Consider the following 23436-nt stretch of genomic DNA (forward strand, 5'->3'; position numbering starts at 1 on the left):
TACCCCTTGCAACTAATGCCCAGTCCATGGGGAGACACTTAAAAATCATGTAAATACCTGATTCTCATCAAAAGGTTCCCTGGACTTGCATCCATTGATGATTTTTGTTTGATCTAACCTGTCCTGATGGTTACAAAATAATGATTTTCATCTACCTTTATGAGCCAGCCTTTACATTCTCCTATAAGCAAGGACCCTCAATTCTATTCCTTTTATTTATGTGCTTATTCATCTTGTTATTTTTGGTTATGGGTGTGAATTCCTATTTTTTGATGGTTTCTTTTTTTTTTTGCTGTATTTTATTATTTTGGTGTTCCAACTGTCATATGTTTGACCAGTCCAGTCCTCTAAGCTGACTCCTTCATCCCTGTGCCAGTCCCAGATCCTTGAAGGGAGGAAGGGAGACTTGCTTTTGTTCTGTCACAGCATGAAGTTCCAGTCTTATCCTGTACCTCCTCTGTCCTAGGTCTGGGAAAAAAGCCTTTTCTCTGACAAGTCTTCATTCCTTTTTTGTTTTGTTTTGTTTTGTTTTGTTTTGTGTTCTTTAGTTTTTAGGCGGTGGGAAATTTCCACTTAGGACAGTTCTATATTTTGGGAGAGAAGAGGAGAGGTCCATATATTCCTTTCATTGTCTTCAAGTTATTTCCTGGAAGCTCAGTCCCAGTTTTTATAACTCCCTTTAACTCATGATAATACTAGGAAATGTTGGCTCTGTGGACTGATACTATTTCATGAGTCAAAAGACTTCTGCTCATTGGAGCCTACGGAATCTTTACATTGACTTCCAAATTGAAAATAAAACAAAAACAATAGCTTTCTATCTAGAAGGCAAAAAAAGCATCTCTGTGGGATTTTCCTCCGATGAAGAAAGTGATATTAGCTGATATTCATGGTAAGGGCAGACTGTGGTAAGCTTTACGTTTCTTTCGTATTATATTTTTTGTTTTAGGACTTACTGAAAAATTCACTCATGTTATTCTTAGGGGAGGAAGGCAACCATTGATTAACAGAGGCAACTATTACCATCCCTGATATGATATGTTTGTGTTGGTGTGTGTTCTATGGAAGACAAATGGATATCAGACATTCACAAATATCTGCTGAATGAATAAAGATAAGCCATTGACATCTTCTGTAATGAGGGAAATAATTTGAAATTCAAGAGAGATAAAGAAATTAGAGAGATTCTTATCAGTTTTATTTATATCTTTTCAGCTAATTGCATCAGGCAAAATAATAAAATTTTGCCATAATAACATATGTAAATTACATAATACACTGCCACATGGTGCATTTAATTTCATTTTTAAAGCGAAGCAAAACAGTGATAATTTGTCCTTCCTTTGGGTTTAGCACAAAATGCAATTTTTTTTAATGGTAACTTATTTAACAAGCCTGGCCCCTGTCTATAATCTTCAAAGTATATTGGATGATGAACATTTTCAAATTACATGGTCTGCAGTTCCTGGTTCCACTACATTTACACCTGCTTTCAGACTCACTGAACTGCATTTGATGAGGCTGCATTTGGTCCAGAATCTTTCTTTGGGTACATAATTGAAACTGTTCTACCAAATCTGTTTCAGTTAGACAGTCTATAGCCACATCATTCTGTCAGCCACTGAGAAATACCTACACTGCCACACACACTTAGCACGGGTGTTAAAATTCCATTTAATCACTTTTCTAGGGTGTGGGTGACACTCAACCCAACTGTTCAGTGACAGTCCAGGATGACAGGTTCCATGATGAAAAATTGAATATTCTAATGGGTGTGGTCTCTGGGGATTAGGAGGAAGAATTCATACATGAACATATTGCATAAAAATGAGTATTAAAAAACTGGTCCCCAATTTCACAAACAGGTGTCTGTCTACAAAGCTTAAGGCGAAGACTTCCATTTGCCCAGTCAGTTACAGCTCTTAGTTTTTTGGCTCCCTGTTCCTCCGACAGGGACGTTGTAAAGCATCAGAGGGTTTAGACAGTTGCATAAACAGGTACTAACTACACTTCTCTCAGCCACCTTTGTTTTCCCCCCATTCCCATACTTAGAAAATAATTAATTCAGTTCTCTAGTCAGGCATAGAGCAATAATGGCCAGCTTGTAAGGTTGTCTTTATTCTGTACCAGAAGAAAATCTCCCTCCAGGCTTTCTTCAGAAGTACATGTTTACCTAAAGTGGAAAATGAAAAAAAAATGGTACCTGTTCACTAGAGACATTAATAACAAAGGAGACATGCTAAAGCACAGGACAGGACGTTAGTTTTACTCGGGTCGATGTCAAGATGCATATGAAGAAAAGTAGATGCTGTTGTTAAAGTGCCTCCAAAGTCACTGAATGAAAAATGCATGGAAATGGCACAGCCTTTAGAATGTTCCTGCTGGTAATGCTAAAGAACATATCAGCCAGCAGCCCTCTTTGATGAAAATGGGAGTCAAAGATGCAGACTAATTTTTTCAGTTTTTATTTAGATGAGGGACTCTGAGATGCAGTGTTATCCTTTGCTATGATAATGGCAGGGACTTTAAAGAAGCTGAGAGAGAATGGCTTTGAAACGGGGCAGTAGAATTCCACACTCCTACCTAGAAAATCTAGACTGAAATCTCATTGCCTTATCCTGTATGGGACCTTCCACTGGACACATAAACTGTGTTGTACATCAGCTTCCTCAAGTGCAAAACATAGCAATAGCAACGAGTAATCCCTATGCCATAAACATTTTCAAAATGACCGAGTGAGAATACGTTTTGTCAGCTAGAAAGTGCTAAATACATCGAAGCTCTTTCTGAAATAGTGAGCTCTTTTCAGGAAAGATTTCTTTGTTCTCTAGGTTGGATTAGTTGCTCTAGCCTCCCTCTTTTCATGGCATACCATGCCCCCCTCTAAGCTCAAAGACATTAACTATAAGATGATGTGATAAATGCTCTCTAACTTGAAGAAAGAGAACTACTGTGGCAGAGAGGGACTGCATCTGATTTATTTCTCTATCTCTGGGGCCTAAAATAGTGCATGGCACTTAACCGACACTCCACAAATTTGTGATCAAATTGTTGTATAACCAAGTATAATCAACTTGGAATAAAATGTGAATACATTACTTATACGGCATATACAAAATCATAAGTGTTGGACAAGGGTAAACAGAAAAACACCAAGCTTATTCTATCAGTCACCTATCCCAGTCAAAGTTAGTTCCCTTTGCCATATAACTACAAAAATACGTAATCCATGAAGACCACGGTTTGTCAGAATAGGAAGCACTAGAGGACTTGGTAATGTAATTTAAAATAGGGGTTGGCTGAGTATTTGGGAAAAAATGGACTCAGAAGAATTCAGATGTCACGTTCCAGCAAGAAAAAGGAAAGTCAAAATGAAAAGGAGAAAGTAATAGCACACAAGAAAAATACAAAACCTTGGACTTGATGCAAGAACAGGAAAACTGACTCTTTCTTTCCCTTCCTTTCAGCATTCATTGAGTAAGCAGATGTTTTCAGAATATCCCAGTGATTGCATAGGTGGTGTTTGACTCTAGGGAATGATGCCCTTTTGGTGTTCTGAGCACCACTTTCCAGTGTATGGGTGTTGAGAGGGCAGTGGTTTTTTTCTACACCAACCAACAATTCTTGGACAAGAGCTGGGGGTCTAAGAATTCTGACATTCAACTCAATTCTGACACTGTGTACCAGGAGATAGCGTCATACTTTATGGATTGAAGTCTCCATATTACAAGACTGCACAGTTTCTGCCCCCCAGCCCCCAACTTCAGATGCCATTGGCAGGTCCAGGTTATTATCTGTACTTCAGATCAACTAGCTCTCTCAGTAAGAGGTTCCTCTCCGACCTCCTCCTCAGGTTTGATTTATTAGCTAGAGCAACTCACAGAACTCAGAGAAACACTTTCTGACTAGATGGCCAGTTTACTATAAAAGGATACAACTGAGGAACAGCCATAATCAATGACACGCATAGGACAAGGTATGGGGAAGGACACGCATGGGGAAGGTGTAGGGAGCTTCTATGCCATCCTCAGGATGTACCACTCTCCTCACCTCTCCAACTGTTCACCTGGAAGTTCTCTGAAATTTGCCTTCTGCGTCTTTATGGAGCTTTCATCACATAGACATAATTCATAAAGCATTGGCCATTGGAAGTTCATTTAACCTCAAGTTCCTCTTCCCTCCCTGGAGGTCAGAGAGTAGGACTGAAATTTCCAACCCTCTATCAAATGGTTGGCTCCACTGGCAGCCAGCCCCCATCCTTAAGTGCTTTGCAAAAAAAAGTCACCTCACTAACCTAACCAAACACACCTTAATCACTCCTAACTCTTAGGAAATTCCAAAGATTTTGGGAACTGTGAGCCAGAAATGGAGACAAATACTATATGTGTGTGTGTGTATGTATATATATGCGCATTACAACCTTGATCTGGGAGCATAATCCATTCTGGCAACATGCTTGTAATCCACCGCACTCATTTATCAAAGTGAATTTCAAGAACCATTGGCTCAGTTGTGATCACGTGACATTCGGCATCATGTACTACTCCTCTCGCAAGACATCGCTCATTTATCAAGTTAAAATTTATGAGAAACATTTGATGGTCTTGCATAACACTCATAGAACAGGTTACTTGCAATCCAAGGTTTCTTTGTCTGTTTATATCTTAGGATAAATCCCAGTATGACGACATGGTTTCCATTGTAATAGTTTAAGAATACATGGATAAAGAAAAAAGCCCCTTAGATTGGGAACTTAGTAACATTCAGTGACTTACAGTTCATGCTTTGTCTCACCAATCAAGCTTGAGTTCATATAACCTATGGAACATATGTTAGCAAGGGAAAAGCCTTGTCAGAGTATTTGTCCAGAGCTGCTAATAATATCAGGGTTTCATATGTCAGCAAGGCAAATACACTTAACAGAGAACTGACAGAAGCTTGTTCAGTTTTGGGTGTTATTTATAATTCAAACCCAATTCTTTGTTAGCTTATTTTAAATAATGCATGACATAATGTTTACTATTTCCCTGAGGATACTATTCTTTGATGATTCCACTTTTTTCCTCCAACTTAGACTCATTTGACTATTCTTAAATTACATGTTATTATTTCTACCAACTTTGAGCTCAGATACAAGATTCTCATTTTCCACATTTTCATAACGCTCCTAGTTTGCGTATTATTTAGCCAATTAAATACACATGTTCTTTTAATCTTTGCTCATGCATAAATTTCTACATTTTATGTATCATTATTTTTCTTTGCACTATGTCTAGATGTTTGGGTTCCGGGTTCTGGGATCTCACTTATCTTCTGGGATCATTAAGTGCTTAGAAACCATTAGAAGACCACCAATTAAGGCTGGTCACCTAGCCAGAGTGATGAGAACAGAGATTTAAATTCTTGAGTTCTTATTTTTCTTGAACAATGCATTTTATACTGGGAGAAGAAAAGCACTCCCTGTCTTACTAAATGGTTTATTCATTTATCCAGCTCATTTTAAATAAATTTTAAGACTTAGAAATGTCATGAGCAAGGGAAAAGAACTCTGAAGTGGGACTCTGAAAACCTGAGTCTTTGGGACTCTGCAAAATAAGACCTAAATCATCATAGAATGTTTTTCACTTGTGAAAATAAGGAAATGGCATCAGCATCAGAAGGCCTGCCTTGCTTTCTCTGTAGAGGTGTTGTGAGCTCCACAAGCTCCATGTGAGATACAGGTGATAAACATGCCTTGTAACCTCCATAGTATATTAAAATTATAAAGTAGAATTGGTCCTTCATGCTTTGCGTATTGGCATAGAAAAATGGTAACACTGCTACTTTTCCATGCGATCATTTATAACTGGGTTTAACTCGGTGACCATGAATTCACATAAAACCATAAGCCCCTGATGAGAAAGTATTTCATAGATGACATCTCAAGCTATTACCAGGAAGAGGGTTGAGAAGGTTACAAATAGCCACATTAGAGCAGGGAAATGACTAAGCATTTGAAAAGAGAAGGAAGAATGTGATTATTTTATTAGAAGGAAGGCAAGAGGTCAGAAATAAAAAGAAGAAGAAGAAGAAGAAGAAGAAGAAGAAGAAGAAGAAGAAGAAGAAGAAGAAGAAACAGGGAGCTCAGAAATGGGAAGAATCATGGAGTCCATTAGGTGCAGAAGGGCTGTTCCAGATGGCCAGAGGAAGCGTGGGAGAGCTGTCCTCTGGGACAGGGACTCAGACAATTGCAACAGACTGTGACTGAGGCTGATGATTGTAAATCAGGCACTGTTCTCTTTTTTTGGGGGAAAATAATACCCACAGAAACATTACTCTCTACCTCCTGTCACACCCCACTTTTAACCTTTTCTTTTAGGGTACGCTTCTAAACATTGTCCTAAATTTTTTTAAGTCCTGCAGTTACATTTTTTAAAAAGGTTTTCTAGAAATTAACTACATTCATAGAATTTCCCAATAACATAGGGGGAATAATATAAATGGTTTGAAGCACCACCAGGTTAAGAGTCTTGCCCAAACACAGCAAAGGGGTCTCCCAGATGACTTAGTCTTGTCATATTCCAATCATTCTTCAAGAAAAGCTCCCATGAAGTTTAGTAACTGTATAAAAAAAAAAACCCACAAAAAATCCTGTTAGGCTCGATATGTTGACAATCTTGTAGAAAGGGAGTAAAACGAAATTAGGTTTCTCCGATTTCATACCAGTAGGATCATCCACCTAAGAACACAACTTAAAAAACTGAGACATTAACAATAGATCTCCACCAATTCAGCATCCTCAGAGTGTCTGAAATCCTACCTTTCCTCTTTATCTCTCTGAATCTGCAGATTAATTAATGCTTTTGTTCTATTCTCTGGGAAGGGATAGCTCTCTCAGTAGCCTCTGGTTCACTCTCCTTACACACCAGTATGCTCATCTTAGTTGTTCTTCAGGGTAGTTTTCATTCAAGTTTTATGTATTCATTTTGAGAGAGAGAGAGAGAAGAGAGGAGAGAAGAGGAGAGGAGAGAAGAGGAAAGAAAAGGGAGAGGAGGGGAGAGGAGGGAAGAGGAGGAGAGGAGGAGAGGAGAGGAGAGGAGAGGAGAGGAGAGGAGAGGAGAGGAGAGGAGAGGAGGGGAGAGGAGAGGGAGGGGAAGGAGGGCAGGGGAGGAAAGTGACAGAGAGAGGGAAAGAGAACCCCATGCAGGCTCCACACAATCTGTGCAGTGCCTGACTTGGGGCTCCATCTCACGAACTGTGAGATCATGACCTGAGCCAAAATCAAGATTCAGATGCTTAGCTGACTGATTCACCCAGGTGCCCTGTGGGTAGTTTCTTTAAATGGCAGTCCTCGAATGTTGTTATCAAGACCATTTTACACTTAAAAATTATTGAGGATCCCAAGGAATTTTGTTGATGTGGGTTATATCTATTGATATTTACTCTATAGGTTGTCCTTATTTTGTATGTTACTGTGCTACCTGTAACTCATTAATGTCCAAGATTTTACCTGAGTTACCACAAAGCTGTGTAAGAACCAAAATCATGGTTCCAGTAGACATGGATTTCATTCCGCATAGCAGATTGTAAAGTGGGGATTGCTTATATTAGACATTAAAGTTGAAACATATACAAAATGTGTAGTTACTAATTTATTTTAAAATGACAACAACAAATGAATCATATGCAAACATAAATAGAAACCATGTTTTCCAAAACAATAGGAAATTGGCAAGAACACATTGTTTTACACTTTTACAAATCTTTAATGTATGGCTTAACAGAAGACCACTAATTCAGCATTCAGAATTTAGACAACTGAATTCTCTCATCAAGATCTGCTTTCAATCTGTTAACATCTGTTTGGGTTAAGGTACATAAAAAGAATATGGACTCAACAGACTTGTAGTTGGAAAAAGGAGAAGTTTATTAGTCTTTTCAGATTATTGTTAATACCATTTGATACTACATCAAAACTCAACAAGAGGTAGAATCTTAAAGATTGAATGCAGTTAAGAACATCAAACTATATAAATTATCTTTTGATAATCTTTTAGATTAAAATCCACTGGTTTATCTTGCATTTCAATGGATTTTACCCAGGCACTATTATTTTTAGCATGATGCAGTGGTTATTAGCAAAGCATTAATTCATTGAATTATGTCAGTCTTCCAAATGTTGACCCATTTCATTATAAAATATCAATAAGAAAGCACTCATTAGCCCACTGGTCTCATCAGGTATGACTGTATGTATTCACCATTAAGCTATCAAAGGCAAATACAAGTTTTCAAAATTCCAAGTTTCCTTGAAAACACAAATGATACTGATGTGGAAATGTTGAAGTTTGGAGCCAATGGCCAAGAAAGAATTCTTGAGACATCTTTGGTGCAAAAAGGTGTTCTTATTAAAACATGGTACAGGACCCATGGGCAGAAGGAGATGCACTGGGGTTGCGACAGGTGATTATATGCCTTCAACTTGGAAGGGGTCAGGGATAGCAGGAGGTCTCCAAGGAATTTTGGAAGCAAGGTTTCTAGGACGTTGGGGGGGGGGGCTAGCTATTGTTAGGAAAAGGTCATTTCTTATTGTCTAGTGAAACTTCATTCATAAGACCCTTCAGATGTAAATCAATGGGCCATATGCTTGGAAGATGATTGCTAACATATATTTGGGGAGTAGAGATAAAGGAAGTTTCCAGAGAAATTTCTGTATGTTAAAGTAGACTTAGGGCATCCTGGAGGTTGGTCTAACAGTGCCTTTTGCCCTTAGCAAAGTGACATCATCGAGGCAGCTGTGCTCCTAGAGCAATGTCACTCTGCCTGTGTCAAGGACTTGTCAATGGGCTATAAGTTGTAAGGAAATTTAACTTTTCATTTTCCTTTATTTTCCACATCAATATCATTTGTAACAAATACTCTCTATTGCTGTTTTAAGTACATGCTACTGAATCGAACACACTTTCTGTTGTTTTCCCTGAAGTGACAGCCACGCTTCATTCATTTTTTGAAATATATCAGTCAAATACCCAAGTCTAAATAACCATCCATTATTTCTTAACTATTCTTTCAAGTAAAAATTATTTTTTGTGACCTAGTTCAACTTGACATTCCAACAAAAATGTTTTTCCCTGAGCGAGCTCTAGTTCACACCACAAATGCTTTGTGTATACTTTCCGTGTTATTACACAGAATATTCAAGACATGGTCTCAGGATAATAATTGAATAAAACCAGCAATTTGTGTTACCTCATCAAGGTCATTCCTAAGTGAAACTGGCTGTTTCTTTATAATTGTAAGTACATGGCAATGAGGAATATAAACTACTGGTGTACTTGGCTGCCCTAAACTTCACAGGGGCTGAGACACCAGGAGTTTTAGCCGCTATTGCTTTTCAAACATCGGTGCAAATGGCAAACCAGTGGGGGGAGGGAAGGAATAATGTCAGTTTTATTATGAAAATATATACACACACACACACACACACACACACACACACACACACTCACGCACACTTTGAGAATCATTGCTTTAAAACATATCTGATGTGGGTGTCCTGGGTAGCTCAGAGTGTCTGACTCTGGCTCCGGTCATGACCACCATGGTTTGTGGGTTCAAGCCCCACATCAGACTCACTGCTGTTGGTGTGGAGCCTTCTTGGGATCCTCTCTCTCTCTTTCTCTGCACCTCATCTGCTCATGCTCTCTCTCTCTCAAAAATAAATAAACATTAAAAAAAAATTAAAACAGATCTGATCTTACCAAGCCGCTCCTTCACAGTCTTTTATCTTTTGTCCTTGTGTCAAACAAATTCTAAAATTGACCTCCAGAACTTTGACAGTCTGGACCCCACCTGCCTTTAGGCTGCCATGACTTTGGGATGTGTACCCTCTGCTCCTACAACCCTGAGCTACTCACTGCGCATCTCAGTCTGTGCCTTTTATCACTCTGGCTTCCATGCAAGCATTACTTTCTGCCTGACATCTTTCCATCTCTGTTTACCTAAAATGCTCCTCATTCTTTAAGATCCAGTTCGACACTCAGCACCCATGAGAAGGCTTTTCTGTCACTCCTAGACAGCTGGCCAGCACTAAACACTTCTTCCCCTGGGCCTCCCTAGTACTTCATGTATTCATTCAACAAAATACCAGGAGCATATTCATGCCAGGCACTATTCTCAGAACAGAGATGAACAAGACAGAAAAGAACCATAATTTAATCTTTTACAACGGATCTAATAGAGTTTAAATATTGATGGGGTGATAGACAAAATACAATGAATAATAAAGTCATAGGGTTTCAGATGATGATAATTACTATGAAAAAAATAGAATAAAGGGGTGGAGAATCACTGAATAAGTCACGAGTCCTAGTTAAAGTGTTCAGGGAAGGGTTCTCTGTGGAGGTAATATTTGAGCTTAGTCCCAGGAGACTTAAAGAAAGGATTCAAGTCGAGAAAAGAGGAAAGGCTCTCTGGATAGTGAAATGGTAGATGTCAGAGGGTAATAATGCACTTAGGCTGCTGGAAGGACAGAGGAAACCCTAAAACAACTGATACTAAAGTATCAGTTGCTAAGAACCTTGACTCCTAAAACAGTCCACACTACATATTTTTGTGGCTCTTAGGACCAGGTAATCTAGGGAGTAAATGTGGGATGAGGGAGTAAAGGTAAACTCTCTTCACTGCCTTGGTATTCATTACCCCTCCAGATAGATAAGGCCACCTAATAAACTCCTTCCTGTTGGTCCCCTCGGTTCCTCCAATTTGAGCAATTATGGATGAACTTTTGAGGGCATTATGCTAAATAATAACAGTCAGACAGAAAGAGAAAGGTATTTCAGGATCTCACATACAGGTGGAATCTAAAAATATCAAACTCATAGAAACACTTATTTCATATAAACACTTATTTAAAAGTTACTCTCATCACAAAGCACACTCCAGAAAAAAAAGAAAAAAACAGAATAATGTCGGACGAAATATCTTGGCACCGTGGCCCAGCCAAGTTAATGCATAAAATTAACAGATAAACCCACCCATTCACTCTGATTTTGGACAGAATCACCCAGTCATTGTGCTTTTTTTTTTTTTTTAACACTGGCAGACTTTTTAGTTTTTTAGTTTTTATTAGTCTGAAGATCCATGATTTATGGAATGCCAGCGTAGAATGCCTCAGAGCGAACCATGTAATCATTGAGTATGTCTTCAGGCAATTACAAGGAAAGGTCAAGGTAAAGCTCCTGTTGAATACCAAAATCATGTTGAATGTAAAGTGTAGGTTGCTTCACCTCTGGTGAAATTTATCCTGACTCATGGAAGTCGAATTCATTGAGGTGGATAACCCAAGTTTTACTTGCTTTTTAAATCTTTTAGTGAAAAAGAGGTAGAGATAATTGGCAGCTTTCCAACCTGGGTGGTAGAGAAGAATGCATATGGAGACTGTTCTTGAAAGACCTACAGTCTAGGAACGAGATAAAAGGTGATAATCAATACAGGATGACAGTGCACACACCAACACTCATTCCTGGTAAATTGTTGTTCTTTTTAATAATTCAGAGAATGATATTCTTGATTAAAAAAATGGAGAGAATCCTTAACCACTGAAGTCATCTTTCCTGGAGCAAAGGACATTATGTCTGGGACATTAAGATGGATAGAATTTGAAAAATCGAAGGCTACTCAAGAGCCAAACAAAGGGGACAAATGTAAAACGAAGAGAGTGACATAGCTTGGCTGGGAGTAAATGGAAGATGGCTTGAGGGAGAATAAATTTGATAATGATGAGACCTTCAAGTTTCACGAAATTTGCAAATGCCACTTACAGTTCATTTCACCTTCCATAAATTCAATGAAATATAACTGCTGAAATATTTATGAAAGTTCTCCAGACAGTTAATTATCTTCAAAATACAAAAGCAAAGTTTCTAGCTGGAAATCACCACTTCTCTGACCTCTTTACTTTCGGGTAATTTGCATTACCAACAATTTCAATTCTTTTCCTTCCCGGAGACATTTTACATAAAGTGCAAAACAATTTATTGGGTCAAAGGAACTCCTGTATACTTAATAAGAAACAGACAAAAAAACATTTCTCTTTGAACTCAAGATTCACTCCTGACCACTAGTTTCACAATATGGGCAGTCAGAATATGTATCTGAAACATGGAAGGAACCAGAGATCTCAAACAGTCAATATCATTTATAGCATTGTGTTTAAGCTTAGGACCTCTGGACCAAAATTGCCTTTGGAATACTTAGAACTTCATATGGAACATGGAACATATAATAATTTCAAGCTATTGTTTTAATTTTTTTAAGTTTTTGAGAGAGAGAGAGAGAGAGAGAGAGAGAGAGAGCGCACATGAGCAGGGGAGGGGCAGAGAGAGAGGGAGACACCGAATCCGAAGCCCTGAGCTGTCAGCACAGAGCCCGATGCGGGGCTTGAACCCATGAACCGTGAAATCATGGCCTGAGCTGAAGTCAGATGCTTAATCGACTGACTCACCCAGACGCCCCAATAATTTCAAGCTCTTAACCGTGTTTAAGAAAAATATACAGGCCATCTGGGGTAGTATCAACTTATTGACAGAACTGAAAAATAGGAAATGTAACATGCAAGCGGACTTTGAAAGTGTTTTTGTTTTTTTTTTAATAAAGGTGAGGATAAAATATGAAGAAAATGGAATGTTTGTCATAGCTTTTATCCCCCATCTTAACATGCTGAAATTTTGTGAGGGCTATCAGATTAGGCTGGGGGTAACGATCTTGTTTGGGTCAAGTTCTAGAAATGTATTTTTTCCTACTTCATTTTTATCAATTGTCCTATTTTAAAACATAGATGATTTCTTTCTGGAAAGCAAATTCCGATTCCTTTCCATGAAATGAAATTCAAGCCTCACATGCTGATAACACTCCGTTACAACCAGCATTCCTATAAAAGAATATAAATCGTTTTCAGGATTTCTATGTTATTCACCATGTAGTAGTTAGAGCTAATCCACGCTGTTGTATTTTCAAGGGCACTACTGCTATGATGCAGGGCATAATGCTGATTTTCTTATCTCACCAATGCCGCCTAAAGTTATTTTTGTGATCTTGATTCTCCTGAATCCTTTTTTTTTTTTTTTTTTTTTTTTTTTGCGGAGATTCAAAACAGTATTTCTTTTGTCCTGATTTTCTCCTCATGAGTTTAAAATAGAATTTTGACTTTGAGTGTTTCGTGTGTACATAACAAAGGAACCTGAAAACTTTCTTCATGGTATTGTGATTGATTTGTATTCTTGAAAGGGACTTAAAAAAAAATCCTTCTGCTGTTACAGAAATCAGATACCTCTCCTGTCTAACATAAAAAGCGCCTGCCATTCCATTTCTTTTGTGATGTTGGCATGCCATATGCATTCAATTCAATAATCTAATGGCATGATTTTTACTCAGAACTTACATATTCTATCCATATTGTTACATAGTCATGACTTACTGAGACAAGGTGAAAGTGTCTTACTATCCCTAAATCTTCCTAAATAGTTTCTACTCCACATGGGTTAGGGTACATAGCCCACAAAATGTACAAGCCTGAGAGATGAGTTCTACTCACTTTTGGTTTGGTAGACATTTCCTACTCTGTCTCCCAGTAAAGTTTTCTAACATGTCAAAAACAAAACAAGACAAAACAAAACAAAACAAAAAACCCACATTGCGATTCCATTCCTTGTTTCCATAAACCGTTCTAATACACCTTAGTAGATGGAAAATAACATTACAAACCCACTTGGGCTTCAAGATCCTGCCAATTGAACCTACTAAACTCTTACAAAAAAGGAAATGAAAACATTCAGCACTATATCTTTAACCGGTTTCCTTTGATGGATTTAGTTAAACAGGGCTACAGCTGTCAGTTAGAAATGCCTAGGCTACCGTACCTTTCTCCTTTTTCTTCTGCACACACACACACACACAAATCAGAATTATTGAAGACATTAGAGAAACTTTTCTCTAAACTAATGAAAGAGGAAAATGGCAACATGTACAAGTTTTCATTTTGAGCAATTTGTTTCACCAGGTACTTTTGTCTGAGTTATTCTGAACCTATGTACCTACAGCAGATCCTGCTGTAAAATGCTGAAGTGCAGAATATGGGATCATTAATTTGTCTCGGGAAAGCAAACACTGGTTTCTTCAGTACTCAAGACTGAAGGTATTTTAAAGTCCCTGGATAGAAATTCTACATTCTAGAATAGGTTAATTTGAAAAGTTATAATTATCCTACAATTAAAGTTTATTCTCAACGTCTAAGAAAACTCTCTGGCAGCAATGCAAAGCCGTTTCTACACTTGGTATGTATCTCTCATAATTTAAAAAAAATGTCCTTTCCAAATTGTTAAAATGATGAATTTCTGAAATGATAAACCCATGTATTTGGTGCTAACTACAGCTCATCATTAAACAGTCTGTGTCCGCCTGTTCATAAAGAATCTGTTTTTTTTTAATTGATATACACACACACACACACACACACACACACATATATACATATATATATGAAATGGGTTCATACATATGAAACAATTTTTAAATGTATGTTTAAATTTATATATTTATTGTTGTATATATAATTTTATGTGTAAATATGAAATAGTGAGTAAATAACTATATGAATGGATCTGCAGATAGAATGATGTGTTACTATCATGCCATCCCAATTAGTGTTTTAAGAAAAAAATATAATGTAAATATAAAAGTCAGAGATAATATTTAGAGCAGAAAATATGAACGTGGGCAGTAATGACCAGGAAGTAGATTTAAATAACTTGAGCTACATTTACAGGAGAATCTGGTGTACATTCGGAGTAGAAAAGAGTACAAGAGTCATGTGGGGTCACAGATCTGACAGATGAAGGGGAGATAGTCCAGCACTACTGTGGGGTGGATGGGGGTGAAGGTGGTGTAGGCAGGGGCTCAAATGCAGTAAAGGGAGAGCAGGATGTTTTCCAGGAGCTAAGAGAAGTTGTGAGCACAGCTGGGGGCTGAGAGCGGGGGGGGGGGGGGGGGGGAGTGGGGGGAGCTGGTGAGCAAGGCGGATTAGACATCAATAGATGAGAGATTGTGTAGGACCTTGTAAGCCACCTAAAAGGCTTTGGACTGAATTTTAAGCACAGTAGGGACCTTGTGGTAGGTTTTTAGGCAGAGGAGCTTCACAATCGAATTTGAGTTTTAGGACAATTCGCTTGGCTCTTACGTGAATGGATAGAGGGCAGGGTCTCTATGCTAAGAAGGCAGTATTTTGGTTAGCAGTCATTAATGTATTGTTGGAAGGAGATGATGACGACCTACAGTAGGCAAGTACCATTGAGAATAGAGTGAGGGAAGTCAAATCCAGAGACAGATGGATGTATTAGTGTCAAGCGCATGAAAGGGAGAAGGCGGAGTTGTCAACAGCATCCAGAGCGCTGTCTTGGGCACCGGACTGGTGGCCCGTTGGGCCATCCTCTGGCAAAGTAGACTAAAATGGAAGAGCAGTTGAGGGGGATGGGGAAGATGGTTAACAAAGTTGATGAGTTCACATTTGTCTATATTGAGTAGGGTCTTCCTTGGGTCATGTAAGTGACTCTGGGCCTAGGTAGTTGGATAAAGAGATAAAAGGTTTAGGAGAAGAATCTGGATTCGAGTTAAAGACTTGAAATCAATTCTTCGTTAAATGTACAGTTTACTCTTAAAACAACGTGGGCTTGAACTGCATGAGTTCACTTATATACCTGTTGTTTTATGAACACAGTACCGTGCTGTAAATGTATTTTCCTTATACAATCATATAATTTTTTTTAATTTTTTAATGTTTACTTATTAAGAGTGTGTAAGTGGGAGAGGGCAAAGAGAGAGGGAGACACAGAATACGAAGTAGGTTCCAGGCTCTGAGCTGTCATCACAGAGCCCAATGCAGGGCTTAATCTCGCGAAGCGTGAGATCATGACCTGAGCTGAAGTTGGATGCCTAACCGACTGAGCTACCCAGGCGCCCCTACCATTGTATAATTTTATTAACAACATTTTCTTTCTGTAGCTTACTTATTGCAAAACTACAGTTCATAGTATATATGACATACAAAATACGTGTTAATCAACTGTTCATATTATGGGTAAGCCTTCTGGTCAACAGTTAGCTAGTAGTAGTTGAAAGTTGAGGGAGTCAAAGACAAGAATTTTCAGCTGTACAGGGCACAGTTAGTGCTGTTTGAGTTTTAGGGTCACCTGTGCTGTTCAGGGGTCACCTGTAATTGAAGACAGGAATGGTTCAAATCTCTCAGAATTATGGGGAGAAAGAAAAGAAAGGAACCCCAACGATTGAGCCCTAAGAAATGTTGACATTAAAGAACAGGCTAAGAAAGAAAAGACTGAAAAAGGACTGTCAGACAGGGAGAAAGGAAACTTATTTTAATCATAGAAATCACTATCATAAAGAGATATTTTGCACCCTATAAGGCTAATCTACATTTTAACAGTGTTACTGTAATATGTCAGAAAAAGAATGAAAACAAACAGAGCGATGTTCGGAGGCAGAAATACCAAGGAAAAATGAAGTGAAGGAATCACATTCATTTTTTCATTCATGCATTGATACATTCAGGAGCTTGCTATTAAGCATGCATTGTGAAGTACTATACAAGATGTTGCAGTCAATATAAACATTAACCAAGCACAGAGTCTGGCTTTCAGGAGTTTATCCACCATGGTAAGAGATGAGACATGTACTTTAATAAGTAACTTAAGATAGAACATGTCATGTTCCCTGAAGAAAGCACAGAGGACATACTACGGCAGGTCGCAGGGAGAAAACAGCCCTGCCCCGGGGTCAGGAACAGTGGAGCATCTCAGCGTGCACACACTGAATCAGCTTGTGCCGTCCAGCTGGAACCTTAAAAAAAGCTTTTTGTAGCAGTTGGCGTTTGCTATTAAAATAAGAGAATTCTTATATTTAAATATAAGAGCAGGGATCTGGATAAATCAGTGGCAGGTATGAGGGCAGCAGCTGGAGCTACTTAATCTGGGGCAAAGACCTGAGAAGTGGATTTATTTTAAAAATACTGCGAGCATCTCTGCTAACCTCAAGTTACAAGCTAAAGAAAACAACTCTTTTTGGGGGCAGCGACAGTTGCACGGATCAGGAGCTAAACACGGTCCAGTCACATCCATTCAACAATTTATAGCTCCCCAAACCTTTTGAATAGATTTTCTGTTTAATCCTCAGAGGCAAATTTAATGATCAAGACAGTGATTCCTGTGCATGTGCACTGAGATCCGAGTGGTAAGGTGTAATAGAATGTAAGCCTTTGCACCGCCCTGCCCCTTATGTTTTAGAATGTTCTGGACATTTTCATGGTGACATTGCACTAGATAATTTTGGACTAATTAAAGATTTGTAAGGACATGAAAAAGAATAAAATTCTGGGTCATATCAGCTGAGCATAAGAGTGCCTCTAAGAATTAGTGGAGTGTGTGTGTGTGTGTGTGTGTGTGTGTGTTGGGTTGTCTGTCTCGTATATGGCAAGGGCTACAGAGGGAAATGACCGAAATGCTGTAAATGAAGGGCTTCCGCACAGACTTTGATTATTAAAGAGAGGACTTACCAAAACACAGTGAGGAAATTTAAGTGATCTGAGGTTGGAGCGATTGTACGCAAGCCTAGTTTCTGGCCCTCCATTTGTGGGTTGATCTTTGATCCATTGCTGACTCCCTGAATTACAACAGTTGTTCTTCTCCAGGGTTATAGAGAAGATCATAACATTTGTAGGCATGTGAGGGGGTCCTTGAGGAAAGGACCATACTCCAAAGACCTATCTGGAAGATAGTGTCACCCAGTGAGAAGAGGTGTATGGTTTTTACTGTCACAAGTCTGTGTATGTTTCTACTGGGTACATAATAGGGGGATGGGTCATCCATTTCTATCCACTCATTGTGTGCTAGCTAGGTATATACCCGTGTTATCATACAACCCATAAAATTCACAATGCAGCTTCTAAAGAGCTGCTTTTTATTTGAAATAATTCTTCCCAGGGTATTCAATATGTAAATAATAGCACTTGATGCTTTAAGAAGGCCTGTTAACTGAGATGTCTGAATTTCAAAATAGACTAATACACAGTTCTTTCTGAGTGAGGTATTTTTTTTTGTCCTCTCTCCTTAAAGTAGTGTAACAGAAAGCACTTAATAGACTTACATTTCTAATGAACATTCTCAAATACACTCCCAAGATTTTTATCCGAGTGAACCTGTTGTATTTTAGCAACATATGACAGTACTTACAGTCTATCTTTTGCTCAGTACAAATATGTTAAGGTTATATTATAATTTTTAAATACCTCCCCTTGATATGTGTCGCATGAATGTAATATCCCTAATGAAAGGTGATGTAATATACCCTCTTTGGCTATTTGACAAGGAGTATAATGAAGAAGGGTGTGAGGTGCCTCTTAGGCCCTTGGCTAGCCGCTCAATCACTAAATGTGCTCCGTGAATGCGCCCGAGACAGAGTGGTGCACAGGTATTGGTTTCTGCCAAACCTCCATTTACTATTCTTGAATGGTAGCCAATTTGAGCTCTCTGCCTTAAGTTTAATACCTTTGCCTGACATGCATTAAGTAAAATTGCTTCCAGTGCTCCCACCGAAAAGCATCCCTTCACAGGAAGTCAGAAGGACATGCCATTTTCATGTTATGAGTGGTAGTAAAAAATAAAGAAGAATTAGTTTGGATTCCAACACACAGATCTGAGTTACTCTTGGTTAGAAAGCACTTTTAAAGTTTATTTTTCCTATCCCTATACGAAATCATTATTGATGTTTTTGAGAATCTTAAATCTTGCTAGGACTTCTGTGGGCTTTTAGGAGAAACTAGAGCAGATTTTATTTTCTTTTTGTCCCTGGAAAAACAAAACAAAACAAAACAAAACAAAACACAAGAACTAACACTCAAGCAAATTTACAAGCATGAACCTACCTATGTTTTCTGAATGGCGGGCCATACCAAAGACTGTTTTCAATAAGTGTGTGTGCTTGTATATGTCATCTAGGCCCTTAAAGCATAGTGTGTATACATATTCTTACATACAAAAGTCATCAGCAAGAAAATGGAAGTTACCCATACGAAACAGATATATAGGAAAATCGTCTCCTTTGATTTTCATGAAGATCACTTAATGTCTTACTGAAAATAAAGATTTGTAGGAAGCAGATCTGGGAGACAGAGTCTGTACTTTTCCAAGGGCCTGATCTTTATATTCCATGAAAGCAAGACCACCCACCGAAGCCCATTGACCTCCTGAGTTTAGAAAGCTTATGGGCTCCTGGGTGGCTCAGTCGGTTAAGCGTCTGACCTTGACTCAGGTCATGATCTCATGGTTCCTGGGTTTAAGTCCTGCATGGGGCTCCGTGCTGACAGCTCAGAGCCTGGGGCCTGCTTCAGATTCTGTGTCTCCATCTCTCTCTGCCCCTCTCCCACTCTCACTCTGTCTCTCAAAAAATAAGTGTTAAGAAAAGAAAAAAGAAAAAAATATTACGCATTCTCATAGCAATGAGATCATACATCATTTTTTTCCGTGGGCATTTTAGGGTACAACCACAAAGCTGTTGATATCAAAATCTCTGGTGCTTAGAAAGGAAGTTCATCACAGTAGACGCCTTTGGGTTCAGTCGCATCAGTTAACAAAAGAGACTATATCATAGGATAGTGTCATGAACCTGTTTTGAAATTCAGTTAATTTGCCAAGAAAAAATATATATGTTTTCTGTCATCCATTTTTATTTCTTTCCACAGTACATCATAGCATGAAATATCTACTGCAAATAGCACAAATGGATTGTAACAGACACATCCTACCGAGTCCAGATGAGTTGTATCTAGGGTAGGGTCTGTAATTTGATTGGACACACTAGTAAAAACAAGCACCACTTTCCTAAATTAGAAATCTAGATTGTGAATTTTCCAGGCTGACATAGTAAAAGTTGGCTGTGTGTATTTGTTGTTGTGCAAGAAAGGAGATCAAGTCTTTTTTTTTTAATTAATTTTTTTTTTTTTAGTATTTGTTTATTTTTGAGACAATGCAGGAGACAGAGTGCAAGCAGCAGAGGGGCAGACAGAGGGAGACACAGAATCTGAAGCGGGCTCCAGGCTCTGAGCTGTCAGCCCAGAGCCCGATGCAGGGCTCGAACTCAGAAACTGTGAGATCATGACCTGAGCCGAAGTCGGACACTTAACTGACTGAGCCACTCAAGCGCCCCTTTAAAATTTTTTTTAATGTTTATTTACTTTTAAGAGGGAGGGGAGGGGCAGAGAGAGAGAGGGAGATACAGAATCTGAAGCAGGCTTCAGGCTTCGAGCTGTCAGCACAGAGTCTGACATGAGGTTCGAACTCACCAACTGCGAGATCATGACCTAAGCTGAAGTCAGGTGCATAACCGACTGACCCACCCAGGTGCCCCAAGATCAAGTTGTTTTAATGACATAAGCCAAAAGCCCAAATGCCACGCTGCCTCCTTAAAGTGAACATATATACAGCTTTTTAACGTGTCTTGACATATTCAGGGCAAGTTAAAAAATTGGCATCTTCAGGATATTAAAATCCATGCAAGCCAAAGATAAGAAGAATTACAAGGGCATGGCTTTTTGTAGAATTATGTAGTTAACCCTCTAAATTCATGCCTACACATACATGTTTCCTTTGCAGCAACTTTATCCTTAATGATTTACTTAATAGTTTACTTTGATAGTATATTCTGTGTGAGACTGGAAATGTATGAGGGTAGGAAATGTGTTTCACTTACTCCTAGACCCCAGCACCCAGTATGGTATGTGGCCTGTGATAGGCTCTGAACAATTACTTCCCCTTGCCATCCTTTCCTCCTACCAAGATAAACTTGGCCTTTCCTCCTTCCTCTCTTTGTTCTTCCTGTCATTACTGAATGGCTTGCTGGTAGTTTCTAGAACCACACCAAACTGGTGCCAGGGAACCATACTTTTAGCCAGACTTCCACATTTTCCTTCTTCCTATTTCTTACAACTGTGATACCAAATTTAGACAGTCTTTCAAATTGTGCCACTTTAATCTTTATTTTTTATTTTTTTATTTTTTTGAGAGAGAGAGTGCATAGCGGGCAAGGGGTAGAGAGAGTGAGAGAGGGACGGAGGATCCAAAGCAGGCTCTGTGCTGACAGCAGTGAGCCCTACACGGGAGAGGGGCAAGCCCTTGAACCACAAGATCACAACTGGACCAAAAGTCGGCTGCTCAACAGACTGATCCACCCAGGTGCCCCTAATCTTTTGATTCTACATTTCACTTCCCATCAAGGACTTCATTGGTCTTTCTCCATTGTGAAGCCTGGAGTAATGAATACATGGAAGAGGGTGTTGTACATTCCGGTTGATGCTGTGTCCCTGCTGTGTGGTGAAGAATGCTTCTTCCTGAGATGGGGTTTTACTCTCCTTAGCTGTAAGCATCCCAGTTGAGTTCCCTCATATCTAACCACACTTTCCTAGAAGTAAGATGTCAGCAGCATTTCCTAAAGTCCTAGGGCTTCCTCTGAGTATATAAAAAGGAAAAAAAATAATAATGCGATCACCCAAGCAATGACGTTACAAATAAGAATGTATCTAAGTCAACAAGATCCTCAGTAGAATATCCATCCAACAAATGGATGTCACTAAGAGTTCCGAGTGCAGGCAGCTTCCCCCAGTAGGAAGATTGGCTACAAAAACCTGAATTCATCTTTCAGAGTCTAAGATCATCATGTTTAGTTTGCCTAAATATACAACATGATATGATGAGTTTTGTCATTTTTTTTTCTATTTTTTTCTAAAGTTTATTTACTTATTTTGAGGGGGAACGGGGCAGAGGGTGAGGGAGATAGATCTCAAGCAGCCTCCCCACTGTCCATGCAGGGCTCAATGTGGGTCTCAAACTCGGGAACCGTGAAATCATGACCTGAGCCAAAGTCGGATGCTTAACTGACTGAGCCACCCAGGCGCCCGCGGTTTCGTAAATTTTTAAGCTTGTCAATATCAGAGACAATATCAAGGGATTTCTGCTTTCTGGTAATGGCTAAGTCATTCGTATCACCCTTCCTTCAGCAAAACTAATTTTAACTGCCACATGAAACACTTCTTAACTTTTTCTTTAAAGCAAGGGTAATGTGAAAAGATAATAGGGAATCACTAGGATAAAACTAAAAGGAGAGAGAGAACCACGGGCGTAAGCAAGGATTAAAGCTGTTTTTCATCTGGGTGGCATTTTCTGGTCCCAGGCAATTTGGACTTGTGCTCTGAAAGCCTTGGAGGCAAGAGGAATAAAAAGCAAATCACTGCCTGCAACAGGGAAGCCTTCTGAAGGAAGCTTAACATAATATGCTGGGACCCCAGAAGGCTAAACCCTCATGGTGTGATGCTAGAAATAAATAGTCCACATGTAGTCTTTAACCCAAAAATTCTACTTCAGTGTTTGTGAGCATATGCTCACAAATAATGAACAGAAAGAAACTTTAAACAACTCGATCTGGGTTTATGGTAGAAGCCAGTATATGTGAGGAGTGTGTAAGAGTGCAAGAGTGGTGTGGGCTCTAAGATCTGGCAGATGAGGAGGGCACCACTGTAGGGTGGGTGGGCATACGCTGGAGTGGGCAGGCGTTCATATATGGAAAGCAAAGTTGTGTTCCAGAAACTAAGGCAAGTACACTTCCTAAAATATTTGATGACCTCCGTGGTTTTTAGTCTTTTTTTTCTTTTTTTTCAAATGTGTCTGCAGCTTACCTTCACTTAGGTAACATTTCCATATTAGCAGTAATTACATGAATACAGGGAAGCACATTACTTAGACTTCAATTCAGATCCAATATACTCACTGGATACCTACTTGTCTTTTGAGCTCAAACCCACAAATAGTGAGATCATGACCTGAGCTGAAGTCTGATGCTTAACCGACTGAGCCACCCAGGCGCCCCAAGTAGGTGGTTATTTAAACTTTGCTCATCCAAAGAATAATTCCTCCATTTTCCCACTTGCAAAATTAGCTCTCCTTTGACCTATGCACTCCTTCTAAGCCCAAATGAAATTTGATTGGTCCCCTTACATTAAAGCCCCGTGAAATGTTTTGAACTCCTTCACTAAGTTAAAAAGCTCTGAAAGGAACTTCTCAGGCCTGGCACTTCTAAGTACAGGATTAATGTTAATGATGCTGTGGTTGGTGACGTTCTAAGGAAAAATCAACAAAATAACCACCATAAGGGGAGATTTAACGTACTTCTTTTTTTTTAATGTTTTTAAGTTATTTATTTTTTTACTTATTTTTAATCAATTGATTTTTTATTTTATTTTTTATTTAATTTATTATTTTATTTTATTTTTTAAGATACTTCTTGGAATAATTGATAAAATAATGGATCAAAGTGGATAGGATATAGAACATCTAAGCAACACTA

At 38.8% G+C, this 23436-nt stretch overlaps 2 long non-coding RNA genes across 3 annotated transcripts in view; one reads left to right on the forward strand and one right to left on the reverse strand.

Moving 5' to 3' along the window:
* The window catches only part of LOC123385481, a 242849-nt gene that overhangs the window by 194152 nt on the left and 25261 nt on the right, over window positions 1-23436 (forward strand). The gene's annotated exons all lie outside the window — the stretch shown is intronic.
* LOC123385482 lies at window positions 1182-6601 on the reverse strand. Its single transcript, XR_006598092.1, has 2 exons — window positions 6497-6601; window positions 1182-2173 (listed from the first exon to the last, which is right to left on the reverse strand). It is a non-coding gene; the product is annotated as an uncharacterized LOC123385482 (long non-coding RNA).

Source organism: Felis catus, chromosome A1 (genome assembly GCF_018350175.1).
Source record: "Felis catus isolate Fca126 chromosome A1, F.catus_Fca126_mat1.0, whole genome shotgun sequence".
In the NCBI taxonomy this organism is placed as follows: Eukaryota; Metazoa; Chordata; class Mammalia; order Carnivora; family Felidae; genus Felis; species Felis catus.